Source organism: Onychostoma macrolepis, chromosome 01 (genome assembly GCF_012432095.1).
Source record: "Onychostoma macrolepis isolate SWU-2019 chromosome 01, ASM1243209v1, whole genome shotgun sequence".
NCBI lineage: Eukaryota > Metazoa > Chordata > Actinopteri > Cypriniformes > Cyprinidae > Onychostoma > Onychostoma macrolepis.
Genome location: NC_081155.1, coordinates 34,010,996 through 34,025,620, shown reverse-complemented (window position 1 = coordinate 34,025,620; position 14,625 = coordinate 34,010,996). Strand labels below are relative to the sequence as shown.

At 36.2% G+C, this 14,625-nt stretch overlaps 1 long non-coding RNA gene across 1 annotated transcript in view; it reads left to right on the top strand.

Annotated features, from left to right (window-relative positions):
• The window catches only part of LOC131550542 (uncharacterized), a 108,157-nt gene that overhangs the window by 86,627 nt on the left and 6,905 nt on the right, over positions 1–14,625 (top strand). Inside the window, exon 5 of the long non-coding RNA XR_009273560.1 lies at positions 12,346–12,732. This is a non-coding gene — a long non-coding RNA (uncharacterized LOC131550542). The remainder of the gene's footprint in view (positions 1–12,345; positions 12,733–14,625) is intronic.

Sequence of the window (14,625 nt, the reverse complement as noted above, 5' to 3'; positions counted from 1 at the left end):
GTATATTTGAAACGTGTTTATTTTCTAAAAACACACAAGGCCAAATGTTCCCGTAGTTGCAAAAACACCCAGGTTTGTTTGAAAATTCAGGTTAGTGAGAATTCTGGGCATTTCCACAGGCATGCTTTCCTCTCAGAGCAACAGAGAAGATGAATTAAACAAAAGAGGCAGCAAAAAGCAAGCTGATTTATTAAGCTGCTTGCTAGGCATCCAAAAGATCGATCATGACCTGAGCAAAACCTGTTCCAGCCCCAAGTCTACAGACCAGCAGGAGAAGTTTAAAAATGTGTGTGTGTGTGTGTGTGTGTACCTGGTATTCATCACATAATGGGGACCAAATGTCCCCACAAGGATAGTAATACCAGTAAATGTTGACCTTATGGGGACATTTTTTAGGTCCCCATGAGGAAACAAGCTTATAAATCATACAGAATAGTTTTTAAGTTTTTTGAAAATCTAAAAATGCAGAAAGTTTCCTGTAAGGGGTAGGTTTAGGTGTAGGGTTGGTGTAGGGCGATAAAAAATACAGTTTGTACAGTATAAAAACCATTACGCCTATGGAGAGTCCCCATAAAACATGGAAACACAACATGTGTGTGTGTAGAAAGAAAGATTGTTGATAGGGTCGAACAGGTAGGCATACGAAGTCTGCTACAGTAATTATTCTCCACACCTAATATACCAAAAACTACAGTGAAAAAAGGTAAAATATGCAAAGTATGGTAAATAGGTAAAGTATGTGCATGTTCCAGAGATTATTAGCTGTCATCAAGCGTGTTAGATGGCATCATGCTGTGCATGTGAAGCGACTAATGTAGACTACAGTACACGTATGCTAAATTACTATTCACATCACGTGTGTCAACATGCATAAAGAAAGCATTAAGGTGTAAATGACTGGATTAATGTGCACGTACATGCACATGTGTATTTGTAGTTCAGAGATCTGGAAGCACGCCTTAAGAGAGTGGCGTGTGTGTTTGCTTAATACCAAAATGATACCACGTCATCATGAGGGTTTGAGGTCACATGTATTGATTGTTGTTGAAGGCTGTACATCACATTCACAAATGTGTCCCAAGCACACGTGTCCTGATGACTCAGGAGTGTTATTTGACCCCCATATGTATCAGGCCAGATTCAATGGGATAAACGCAGAACAACTAAATTGGCAATATGTATTATTGTGAACATTTTTGGCGGAAACAATTACTTAAAATGTAATCACAGGAACACATGGATGATAATAGGGAACTCAGCAGGGAAAAAGGTTTTTTGATGAAAAAAGGGAAACAGGCATTGTGTTTGTCCATGTGTGTCACAGGATGAAAAAAAGAAAGCACAATTCCATAAAGGCACCCATTTCTTGCAGGGAAATTTAAAACCTCAAATCAAATTGAAGGTTGTCACGAAGCTTGTCAAATTGCACCATATTCTGTGATGGTGTGTCACTGAAGAACATGCATGATATGAAATATGTGAAAATGATGAAAACCAAGTTGAATATCAATTATTTTTTAAATATATTTTTAAAAATATATTTAATTTATTTTAACATTTACTTGTTAAATTGATATGAATAAATGTCTAATTGATTTATTAAATTTTTATTAAATAATTCAATAAAATTATTGGGGGGTACTGTTTGATTGAAGCAAAGGCAGTCAAGAAACAACTCACCTGAGAGAGCACAGCTCATTTAGAGAAAGAAATGAGGGTGAGAAGAAGAAATAGAACAATTAGAAACAAATAGCTAAAAGAGCTGACTGTAGCTTGTTTTATTCCCTGACACTTCCTTTGCTTCACTCCTATGTGATTGTCAATCAGTGGACAGTTCACCTCCTCTACAGATGTTTCCAGTCAGCAGCTCCCAGTAAGTGGCCAATTACTCTGGGCTTTTATCCAAGAATTTCAGGATTGAAGGACTATCTGCGCTACGAACCAAGTCACCGATTCTCTAAATCACAGCAATTGTAATCACTAAACAGTTTAACTGATACATTAACAGACTGATAAATCAGCATAATATTCAGGCCATTTATTTAATGGTTTGTAAGTGCACTCACAGTTGCAGCAATATTATTTTTTTATCACTTGCCTACATTTATTACTTTTTTGACTTGTCAGTTTTCTTATATGACTATTTGTTACCTGGTATTTTGAATATTGCTGCCATTTTCCATGAACAGGATACAATTACTTTATATATTTAATAATTTTCTCCTACAATAACTTGTGCCTGGTGTTGCTGAGAGAGCTGTGAGGAAATTTCCTTCTGTCCTAGATAATACTGCAGCGTCTCCTCACACTTCAGGCTAACAGCAAACATGTTTTCATCAAGCTTTTGAGTAACTCGTGAGATCTAAACAGATTAAATGCTTACGATGCTGAATGCTTTCCTTCTGACAATCTCCAGTTTCGCTTTCTGTCTTTGAGAGGTTATAGCTGCAGAGCTGATCGACTGTAAGCATGGATGAAAACCACTTACAGAGGATTAAGTTATTCAAGAGCTCTCAGAGTAAAGTGCCTCCTGTCAGAACTGTGAGTGGCATCTGCGTTTTCACCCCAATAAACATAATTCAAAAGAAAGAGAAAACTTGTTTAAGAGCCACAGAAATAGAAAACACATTCTAATGTGATTGCACCTTGATTCAACAAAAAGAGAGAGCATGTGTGAGAGGAGCGTGCAAGAGAGAGATGGAGTGAAGGACACAGAAGTTGATTGCTCGCTGTCGTGTCTCATCCCATCAGTTAGTCTAAATGCAGTTCTTTGAAGGCTGGTGAGTTGTTAGGGTCCCGCAGGAGGCTGCAAATGCAGCTCCAAAGCAGCCGGGTGTGAAACTCAGATCAGGTGCAAAAATTACACAGCTCTGAGGCTTAAAGAAGTAGCTGTTATGTTTTCTGTGGAGCAAATGGGGGAGGGATGAAACTGTTTTTTAATATTACAACATTAGTGACCACATACACACTCTAAAGCCCAAAACACACTGCACGATTTTACCAATCCTATAAGATCACTGCATGTCACACTGTGCAACATGGATCTAATAAACTTGGCTACGACATGTATGTAGACTGTACAATGATGACACCTATTGACTCGTACGCTACGACGCACAAAACTATAGTAGAATCAGCATGTGCAAGTGGCAAACAAAAAGAGCATGATAAATCACACTTTAGCAGCTGTAGTTTTATGTGTGCTGAAAAAAAAAAGTGGAAGCAGCGAAAGAGGTAGGGATAAGAGCTTGAGGTGAGCAGTTTTATGTTTTAGTGCCATGTCGCGTTGGTTTCATGTCACATTTCTATTGGTTGGTCAGTAAATGTAGATCGTAACAGCAAACACTGTGAAATGATCATGCTGTATCGTAGGCTATCTTTGGTCACAAGACCGTGAAAACGGCCATCTTTGAACCTCTCTCACTGTACGACACGAGACCACCGATTACGTTTGAGTGTTGAGGTAAATATGCCTATATTTAGACTCAATTTTTGAGAGTCTGTGGGCGAAAAAAAAAAGGTTAAAAGAAGTCACATTGTTCAAACTTCAAGTACTCATTTTCATTTACTTTATCCCGTTAGGCTATTTTTTATCAGTTGCTGCAATAATCTTTCAGTACATTTTCCTGTACGCTGTGTCTGAGACATCAGCTGTTCATCTGATATTCTTTGAGACTCCTATAAGCTGATATAGTCATTTCTCAGGAGACAGTTTGGACTTAAACTGCTGACATGCTCGCACTGTGTGTCTGGCTTTCACTGTCTCCGTCCTCCTCTCCCCTCTGCTTCATTTCATCCCATCAGTCCGTTCATGCCCTCATGAGAAGAGAGGGGAAAGAAAGTGGATCAGGGAGTGCTTATATGGAGATTAGCAGGCAGGCAGAGAGAGAGAGAGAGAGAGAGCACAGAAATATATTAGAAAATATATTAGAAATCAGCTAAACACACACAGGTGGCATCTGTAATCTAATAAGAGCCAGACTCTATTCATAACAGGGGCGTAGAATTAGGGGGGGACGCAAGGGACGTGTCCCTACCAATATCCAGCGACTACCAACCTATCCCTAGCAATAATTTTGATCAAACATCAAACAAAATATGTATATGTTTTTGTAATTTGGGACGCATCTGAAAGGTCATACCATTGATATTATACCTAAGAAGTTAAAGTAAATACATTAGAAAAGTGCGTGCTTTCAAGGATGCGCATTTAATACATGGGAGGAATGTAGTCGCACACCGGACGAGAAGCACAGCACCACATTTAGAACAACTCGCAGGTATTGCACCCAATTCAAGACAGCAGTCTAAAACAGTAATATAAAAGTTAACTTCAGGAATTAACAAAGGTGCATCGATGAGTTTGAAGTACGGTGCAAAAGGCACTCGCTATTGATACAAATGCTTCAGCTAAAATAATGTTTTTAAAAAAAATAATGTCTAAGTTAATACTTGTTCAAAACAATCACTTTAGCAAAGTTTGAACTATCTTCTGCTTATTTTGAAAAATAAAAGTATTAATTTTTGTTCAATAAATATACCGTCATTAAAATGTTAGTATCAAAAATATATTTTAAAATACAGAAACAAAATCATTTTAATAAGTAAAGATTCTGAAAGTATTAAAGGAAAGTATTGATATATTAAATAATAAATACAATAATATATATTTACAGTAGTAACAACAAATTATATTTCATCATATGATATGATTAATATCATGTTTTTAAATATGGTTTCATTCTAAATGTAATTATCATGGGGTTTATATCCTCAGCAATGTCAAAAACAAACCTACGCCCTTGATTCATAATATTCAATTTCTAGAGAGAGTGACTGTTTATGGGTGTGGGTAATGGGGCAGAGGGTGTAAATGTGCGAATAAAAGTGTGTTTGTGTTCAAGAGTATGTTGAATTGCTTTTGGAAATGAGTGTGTGATTGAAAAAAAAAAAAAAAAAAGAAGTCTTTATGTGTTTGGGCCTAAGAATTTTTGTTATATGGTTTGTGTATGATAGTGTAACGGGGGAATGAGACGTGCGGATCCATTTGCAGGCTTTTATTAGACAGAGACGTGGTCATGACAGGCATGGTTCAAACAGTGGAAAGTATACTAGTGTCAGGGAACACAGACTCAGACAGAAGGTAAGCGACAATGACCCACAACAGGTGTATTTATTGGCAATAAAGTTCAACAAGATGATATGGACATTAGGAGACAGACGAGACTCTGGATGAAATGCTAACTGGATTACCAGACTTGAAGAGCACACACAGCACGGAGAGGTGAGAGTTGGGATCCAGGAGCTGGGGAACAGGTGAGTAATGGAGAATGTTCTAGAAGATCGTTGGAAGGGGCAAGTCACACTTGGAGAGCAGAATAGCGTTAGCATCTGTGATCCACGAGGGAGACCAGACAATGAATGCTGGGTGCGTGCTTAAGTGTGTGCTGATAATTACGTGACAGGTGTGGCTGATTAGTAATCAGGTGAGGGTGCTCTGTGATGACGTAGTGAGGAATGACAGACAGATCCGTGAAAATGAACTTTTTTATATTTGTGAGTCATAAATTGTGAATGTTATTTACATTTTTGTGAGCCATACTTTGTGGACTATTGTGACCACATGTTTCAGTATAGCTACTCCAGCATCTTACTGGGATTATTGTTCATTCATTACATGTAAACTTAAATGTCCTCTGCTTTTTTTGCTTTTCCTTTTTCCAACTTGACTTTGCTGGAAGCATAAATACACCTGTAGAGTGTGTCATATTCCCTCTACAGCTCAAAATGAAGAGACATATCGATAATGTTTTTGATACAGTAAATAGATTGTTGTCATGACTCATCTGCAGCCCACATGAAATGCTCAAAATAAATATGACATCCTTTGTGTTCATCGATTAAATATATTCTTTAAGGTGCTTTACATACTTTTTTGGGATAATAATTCATTTCCATAAGTCCATGGAAGTAAATGCTCTGAAAATCAGTGGGGTTCAGAGTTCTTTTGTTCCCAATTGACTTTAATTTAATTTAATTTTTTTTTGTGTTTCTTTCTTGTTGTGATTACAGAATTTTGTCATATCTGTGAACCCACTGTGCTTGACATGAACAAATCTCTGTCTGGTTTCGTCAAAATATTGTTTTATTTACAAGTTTAGAAAAAGTCCCTTTCAAGGAACATCAGCTATTTTAGGCATGCAAAACCAACTGCTATCTACTTGAATGGGGAAATACTGAACTCTCAAAAACGTCTTGAAAAATTCACATTTAAATAGCATTTCAAATCATCAATAAACTCTGATATGAACCAACCCATAAACATTGTTTCTTATCCTCAAATAGCATTAAAAAAGCATACATGCAAAGTTGTTCCAGCCAATGCACGTTTGCCGGTCAGGACGCTGATTCTTTTGATAGAAAACAGAGCTTCTAATGGATTTGCTTTTTAATTTACAAGGCAGGACTCATTCATTCTTCCATATTGTGTGTTTCCTTTTCTCCTGTTCACAGTAATATTAGAAAACGTCTTGGTATATAATTTTAAGCAAAATAATATGTTTTTGGTTGCCAATAAAATCAAAGCTAACACATTTTAATGTTTAAAATAAATCCATTTTTTGGATTTTCATTAAAAATCAGCAGATGTGAAATGAAAAAGTCAGTAGATTCTGTCTGGGCTTGAAATATAGAATGCATGATTTTCTATAACACATAAAATGAAATATTCTGGAAATTCTTCTAGTACCTGTCTTATTCTTGTTTCCTTTCTATTAACTTTAGAACAGATGTTTAAAAGGTCAAATTTGTAACAGCTATACTGCAGTGACGCTGGAACTCTTGTAGTGGAATGTGACCTGTTGCTGTTCCACCAAACAAAGCACTCCATCTTGGTACACATCCACAAAAGCACTTCCGCTTATGAAGTTTACAAACCAGGCTAAAGCACTGCAAAGTGGCTAACGGAGAAGATGCATTACATCTGTCCTTTCTGAAAGGTGTCATTTTTCATTCAGGTGCCCCAGCTAAAGTCAACGAAATGATAGACCTGAACTTAAAACATCTTCCCTGAAGGGGAGAGAATACTTCTTCTTCTTCTTTTGAATAGCTCATTAAATTCAGATTTTTTTTTTTTTTTTTTTTTTTAAAGTCAACGTTAAGGAGAAAATTGGTTTAGTCCTCAGAAAGAGCCACTGATTGTCACTGATTTCAATTTAAATGAAGACTCTCATATTAAAAATAGTGTTTGCTGAACATTATCTAGTTGTCATATAGGTTGCTTTACTGTAGGTGCTTTTTGATTATTTATTTATTTTTTTGTCACCATAGCAACTGACGGTTCATGGTTCTCTGTCTTAGTGACATTTTTATTTCCCTTTATCCCCCATACTTTCTCATTTCTTCTCATTCCTCTTTTTTAACTGTACATTTTGTAAAAAATTTTGAGAACACATCTGTTCTCAATTTTTTTGAGGAATGTTCTCATAATGTAATGATCTCAAACTGCTATGCAGAGGGGAGGAAAAAAAACATTGGAAAAATACAGTACACATCTGTCTAGAACATGCAGTTTTTTACAGTGTGTACAGTATGTTGAAGCATAAGAAAAGGGAGGAGTTGTCAAGTGATTCTCTGAACTTGCTGTCATGTTGATGCATTTCATATCTCCTTCATTAATGAAGAAAAATGACTATGACATATTGCATAGACAACAGACTGCTTGCATCCAGGGTTTAAAAGTCCATTTTGACATGGATGGTAATTTGCGATTTGGAAAAAGGCAGAAGCATGTAGGTGATATCAATTATGACATTAGGAGAAAGTTCACTGCTAATGTTGTATAAATGCACAAGCATAACATAAAATAAAATATCAGCAATCCCAAAACAGTTCCTAAATCCATCCTATGGTTTCTGCCTTTAATATGCATTTTTATTTTAATTAATTGTCATATTCAATAATATTTATAATATTCAATAAAATAATAATATTCAATACATTAATGAGACTTATTCCCAGAGGCTTACATGTGTAATATAGTGTACAACACAACTATTGGAATATCTCTATATGCTAATATTCAGAACAAGCTAATGGATATGCACATTTTTTCACAGCTATTCCACGCTGTTTATTACATAGGGAACCTCAATTCTGTCTCAATTTAAAAATTAAAAAATGTAATTGTGTGTCTCAAGATCCTCTCACTTAGTTGTGCATTTAATTTTGATTTCGAAGTGGAAGAAGTAAAGGAAAATTCTAAATTTCCTTGTCCAGCCCCCTCTGGAACAAGCTGTGTCTCCCCAGCTCACCCCACGCCAGGAACTCCCAGATACCTGACCAACGGCTCCGACCACCTGCCCAACCCAAGGTACCCCAGAGTTCTCCTAAGCTCCTCCCTAATCCTCAGCCCAGAACTGCCGGCCACTCCAAAGTCAAGGCCGCTAGCCACTGCACTCTGAACCCTAAGGAGGAAAAGGAGACGATCCTCCATGACTCCAGCCCCTGACCAGAGTCGAGAGATGGCTCTAGCCCCTGACCAGAGTCGAGAGATGGCTCCAGCCCCTGACTAGAGTCGAGAGATGGCTCTAGCTCCTGACCAGAGTCGAGAGCGGGCTCCTGTTCCCACGTCCAGCCCAGAGTGGGCTCCTGTTCCCGCGTCCAGCTCAGAGTGGGCTCCTGTTCCCGTGTCCAGCCCAGAGAGGGCTTTTGTTCCCCAGTCCAGCCCAGAGAGGAGTCCAGCTCCTACATCCAGCCCGGAGAGGGCTCCTGTTCCCGTGTCCAGCCGAGAGAGGGCTCCTGTTCCCGTGTCCAGCCCAGAGAGGGCTCCTGTTCCCACGTCCAGCCCAGAGTGGGCTCCTGTTCCCACGTCCAGCCCAGAGAGGGCTCTTGTTCACCAATCCAGCCCAGAGAGGAGTCCTCGCTCCCCTCGAAGTCGTGACAATGAGAGGCTGAAGGATAAATTGGAAAATGCATGCCACTAAAACATGTAAATATGAGAGACTGTTAGAGTGCTTTCATTTGTCTGCATGTTGATTGAAGAGTTATACACAATTTTCTGTCCTCCCTCTAAAAACATACCGTACTGAACAACTGCCTTTTATTACACACAGGATAAATAAATAAATAAATATTTCATTACCTTGGATGTTTACATAAGTACACAAATGAAAAAAAAAAGACCAAAATGTAAATGTAGTCACTCATTTAATTGAATGTGGCCTCATCACATTTTGCTAGTGCATGAGCGCCAAAATGTTTGTATGCTTTTCAGCACTTGATACAGCTGCTGATGTTTATATATAAAAAGATAAAATTCACATAGTTTCTATGTAAATAAATTAGATCTTTATAACAAACTACTTTAATAAAATGCATATAAATATCAGTTGTTTCTTAGTAAGATGATATTTAAATGCTCAGTTTTATTAACAAAACTCTGTAGGTTTTATTGTATTGCATTAATTGAGAGATCCATCCTGGTGGTGGATGAGGAGATTCCCCCCTTCCATGTAAAGCGCTTTGAGTACCCAGAAAAGCGCTAAATAAATGTAACGACTTATTAATTATTATTATTTATTAAAAGCCTGATGTCATATTTGCAACCATATTTGTTACATTTTAATGTGATTTTGTGATGCATGGATAATCAGGTAAACCTAAGTTTCTTCAGTCCAAGTGTTTATCTTGAAATATTATTAACAAAACAAGAATTATACTTGCGTTTCTTACATTCAGTAAGGACCACAAAACTAAACTGTAACTATATTAAATAGACCAAACAAAAGAGTTAAAGTTATAGTATAGTTATACACTCTAAAAAAAGATGGTTCTTTAAAGGTTCTTTACATGTAGTAACGGTTATATTTAGAACCATAGCATCCTGAAGAACCCCTTTATGCTGAAATGGTTCTTTGTGTTAGAGTTTAGGGTTCTTTATTTCCGCCCTTTTGTTTTTCAGATCTGTAACTGTCAAAGCACCTCATTACTGATTTTCAGTGTCAACACACTCTCAACAGGTAAATGATTACATTCTTAAATTAAATTAAATTAAATTAAATTAAATTAAATTAAATTAAATTAAATTAAATTAAATTAAATTAAATTAAATTAAATTAAATTAAATTAAATTAAATTAAATTAAATTAAATTAAATTAAATTAAATTAACTGGTTTCCAAACAAACATGTTCTTTTCTCTTTTTAGCTTTTTGGTCACATGTAAGTGTGAGCAGCTCTTTTAAGCTGAGGATACTTCTCCCCTCTTCTCCACTAAGTAGGTAACAGAGATATTTAATTAATAATCCATACTGTTAGAATTTTTTTTTTTTTTTAATTTTACTTGGTTTTATAAAGCTATCCCATGACTTTATATCACTTTTTTTCTTTTACGATTGTGAAGGGCTCACATACTGTCCATGTTTTGCTACTTTTGGCCTTCGTGAACATAATTGTTTTTACATAAACAAATGGACACACTGTAATTCTAAACTCATTTCGGATGCATCACATCCCACAACCTCATCATCTGCAGATAAACTGTCACTCAGTCACACCAAAATGATGAACTTAAAGGCATATGAAGATATTTCACTGGAACTTGGTCTTCATCACATCTATTTTTTTTTTTTTTGTCTGTTTGTTTGTTTTTATTTTGTTTTACTTCTTTGTTTATTTATTCATGTTCATTGTCAATTGTCATTTTGTAATGTATTCAGCTAATAACTGTTGTTAAGAGCACTGACATTTTTGCTACAATATTACATGTCAATAAAAAAGTACCCAATCCACACAACATTGTTCTTGTTGTTGTTTTAATGTAAAACCCTAAGGCTACACTTATATATATATATATATATATATATATATATATATAAAGGCTCAATACTGCTTTTCTGGAGCTCAGCCATTCAGCTACACAGACTGTCAACACATTCAACAGGTAAATAATTTCTTTCTTAAAATGTCTATAATTTAACTTTCAAATTGTAACTGGTTTCCTACCAATGTCTTTTTGTCTCTTTTTAGTTTAACAGAATATGTAAGTGTGACCAGCCCTGTTTAGTTAAAGATACTTATCTCCTCTTCACCACCAAGTAAGTAACAAAGATAGCATTTATGTGAGATGATAATTATTATTACTATTATTATTACTTGGGTTTATGCATAAACATACCCAGTCACAGCTATCCCATGACTTTATATCACTTTTTCCTTTTAACATACTATTTTTGACCTTCATAAACAATTGTTTTAAACAAATGGAAGGAGACACATTGTAACTGTAAACTCAATTGTGCATTTCAGATGCTGTCACATCCTACAACCTCATCATCTGCAGAGAGAAACTGCCACTCAATCACACCAAAATATGCATAATGATGGACTTTCAGGCATCATAGAGGATTATGAAAATACAGTATTTCACTGGACCTTGGTCTTCATCACACTATTTTCTGTTTCTATTTTGTTTTACTTTAAGTATTTATTTATGTTCAATGTCAATTGTCATTTATTAATGTATTCTGCTAATAACTGTTGTTAGAGCACTGTCATTTTTGTTACAATTCTGCATGACATTAAAAATAAATAAATAAAAGTACCTAATTGACATGCTATTGTTGTTGTTTTATTATGTAAAAAAGGCTACAATATAATATAAGACCAGGCAGATAGAGGGCTAAAAAACTATATTAATAAATCATATATACAAATAATATTAATAATACTATTAAAGATATAATTATACTAATAATAAACTATAATTAAAAAGACCATTAAGGTCCTATATAGCATTTTCAAAGCATGGTTCTTTATGGAACCCTATAAAAAGGCTTCTATTTAGCACCAAAAAGGGTTCTGCTATTGTTACAAGCTGAAAAACCCTTTTCTGGTACTGTTTAGAACCATTTTTCTAAAGAGTGTAGTATAGAATTACACTAAAAGGTATTTTACTTGCTAAAAAAGTATAAACTATCAATCAAACAACAGAAGGCATAGATTATGTACAAGTTTTTTCAGCAAAGCTTTGACTGTATTTATCATTTAGAGGCCTTAGAAATGTGCAAATCAAACATGATACAGTAGGGTTAACACAGAATCAAATCCATTGAATTTAGAATTAAATCTGACATACATGTGAAGGGAATTATCTGGGCAAATTATGACCAATGACTCCTCCGTATGTCCCAAACATAAAACAGCATGATAAGGACACCACACTCTTTTTCTGTTTCCATTTTCACCCTTGGACACTTTAATTTAAAATAAAATAATTATTTAAAATAAAAGCCTCTCTGAGGTCTGTCACATTGGTCACACTGTGTATGTTTTCAATCCCTGCCAGATAAATGGAAAACCTGCCAACAGGATGAGTGGAGATGGCTCAGTTGGGAATATTCAACACACAGTGGTGGCCATCTCTCTCTCTGACCCGCCCGGAGGCTGTAGGCAGTCTGCGTTGGGGACAGCGCATCCATGGGGGAAGTTCAGGACAGCCGCTGAGCGGATGAGTGCAGCATATAAATGAGCATCATCCTGAGGTTTTTGGTTGAGGCTATTGCTTCTCTGTAACTACCATGGGGTGAACAGGAGAGAGTCAGAGAAAGCCTGGAGAGGATACTAGTGTGGAGGAGGTGGACTCCCTCTGGCGTGACAAAGTAGCAAACGTTTCCAACTCTGAAACTGAAAAAGGTTGTAGCGGAAGGAGGAGATGAGACCAGCGTGACACTCGGTAGGGAACTATAATGAATAATCGGCCTCCCATTGAATCATTGTAGCCCCGGCACTCCGATCCCCATTCTGGAGCAGGATTGTGTGATTATTTAGTAGGGGACACTGGGATTTTTTTAATAGCCGTGAATAATAGATTTTGACTTAGGCCTCTCAAGTTTAAAAGGGACCTATTAATCTATTATGCCCCTTTTTACAAGATGAAAAATAAGTCTCTGATGTCCCCAGAGCGTATATGTGAAATTTTAGCTCAGAATACCCCACAGATACATTTTTATAGCTTGTTAAAATTGCCACGTTTAGGGTATGAGCCCAAACGTGCTGATTTTGAGTATGTTGCTTTAAACATAAGCTGTTGCTCCCGGAGAAGAGGGCGGAGCTTCAAGAGCTCAAGCTCCGGCATTAGCAGTGCTAGCCTTTGCAAATAAACATTCCATTATTAGTACAAGCCTGTTATCTTTACAGAAAACATACTCTGTTTCAAAGTCAGTCAGCTGATTATACTGTGCATAATAAATTTGTGTTTATGAATTACACAGACTTTATAAGTCCTACTTCTGATTATGAGCTCGACAACTTCAAGCGATCGACTCACATTGCTTTCATATGTAACTTTTAACTACAACATTCCTATTCACGATCGTTCTGATAGCACTTGAAGGCAGCAGCAGTGAAAACAGGCCGAGACAACGATAGCTTTAGCAATTAGCCTTACAGAGTGCCAAGAAGCTCTTTCAGAAAGGCAATTTGGAAAACAAATGCGTGATACTTACTTTGTCTGGAGCTGACGTTCACGCACAAAGTGTTGGTATTGATACCTAAACATTTAGGGGACATTACCGATTTTTTCTACTTTAACCACAGTGTCCTCGGCTCAGATGAGGGGAGATTATGGCGACTCATATGTTCATTAGTGCATCCCAAAACACAACACTTGTAAAGCCTCTCTAGCGCTGATGTATATATCTCCAGTAATTGCGGACCGCAGATTCCCACTCAGGGCTGTGTTTATGCTAATAGGGCAGAGAGCGTCACAAATGGGTGGGACTTTTTCCCCTCAGTGACGTGAACAGAGGGAGAATCTGAAACAGCTTGTTTGGAGAGACTGTTCATGATTTATTGGTTTTATAAAAAAAAGAGTTGATAGATTTTTAACATTATAGGCTGGTTGTTTTCACACACTGCAGCCACACAACTGTGTTCAAACACCTTATAAAAGTGATTTTTGCATAATAGGTCCCCTTTAAAACAAGGTGCTGTAGATACCTACAATCTGTCTTGTAAAACTAGAGCTACTGTTTTGAGATACAGAGATGTTATCACAGTAGTTGAGGTGATTTGTAACAATATAACTCAAAATCAAAAGGTTTCAAAAGTTTTTTTTTTTGTTTGTTTGTTTTTTTGTTAAAAAAAAAAGAAAATAATACTTTTATTCAGCAAGGATGCATTAAATTGATCAAAAATGACAATGAAGACAGTATAATATCTATTACAAATAATGGTAACACTTTAGAATAGGGACCACTTATTCACTATTAACTACGACTTTTCCCTCAATAAATTCCTAATTTGCTGCTTATTTATAGTTAGTAAGGTAGTTGTTAAGTTTAGGTATTGGGTAGGATTAGGAATGTAGAATAAGGTCATGTAGAATAAGGCATTAATATGTGCTTAATTACTACTAATAAATGCCTAATATTCTAGTAATATGCATGCTAATAAGCAACTAGATAAGAGACTCTAAAATAAAGTGTTACCCAAATAATAAATAATTTCTTCTGAAAATAAATACTGTTCTGTTGAAGTTTCTATTCATCAAAGAATCCTGAAAAAGTATAGCTCAAATTCAGCTTTGCCATCACAGAAACAAATTAAATTTGAATATATATATAAG